Consider the following 238-nt stretch of genomic DNA (forward strand, 5'->3'; position numbering starts at 1 on the left):
CTCTCTCTCCGTGTATCTAAGCAGCATAATTTGAGTAAATGACAGGGGAACATCTGCTGTGCATAAGAGAGAGGCCAACACTTTAACATGCAGATGTCTCTCTCCATCTGCATTAATTCAATAATTACCGCAATGGAGGGAGGGGAAAAAATCTTTTTTTATAGCTTAAGACAATGTTATCTGTGCCAGTTGGTATGGGGAGGGTAAAAGGGAGGGGGTGAATGTGTGTGTGTGTGTG

This window comes from Morone saxatilis, unplaced genomic scaffold (assembly GCF_004916995.1).
Source record: "Morone saxatilis isolate NCDOM2014 unplaced genomic scaffold, NCSU_SB_2.0 Contig7, whole genome shotgun sequence".
Lineage (NCBI taxonomy): Eukaryota > Metazoa > Chordata > Actinopteri > Moronidae > Morone > Morone saxatilis.